Genomic DNA, 409 nt, shown 5'->3' with positions numbered 1-409 from the left:
TCCGTGACCTGACCTACGGACCGTAAGTCCGGCCGTGAGTCGACACTTAGCCAAATTTTCTGACTGAGTATGGGAGGGGTTGCAGTGGTGAAACACGGACCACCAGCACGGGCGGTGGTCTGACCTACGGTCCGTGGATGGTGACCGTAAGTTGCACCTGCAACTTCTCGAAATCTGTATTTTTGGTCTGTTTCGAATACGGGGTATTACAACGAGGCCCCCTCCCTTTACCTTCCAGCATCGAGGCCCCCTTACTCGTCCTCTTTCCTCGAGGCGTCGTTCCCCGATTCACCCTACCTTTTACCTCAGCCTCGAGGCGCCGTGTATCGAGTCCCAATACCCCTTACTATTCTTTCCCGAGGCGCCGGCCCCCCTAGCTTCGAGGCGCCGTACCCCTCCCCCCCACTCC

This window comes from Solanum tuberosum, unplaced genomic scaffold (genome assembly GCF_000226075.1).
Source record: "Solanum tuberosum cultivar DM 1-3 516 R44 unplaced genomic scaffold, SolTub_3.0 scf00104, whole genome shotgun sequence".
NCBI lineage: Eukaryota > Viridiplantae > Streptophyta > Magnoliopsida > Solanales > Solanaceae > Solanum > Solanum tuberosum.
Note: the sequence above shows the minus strand (reverse complement) of the source record.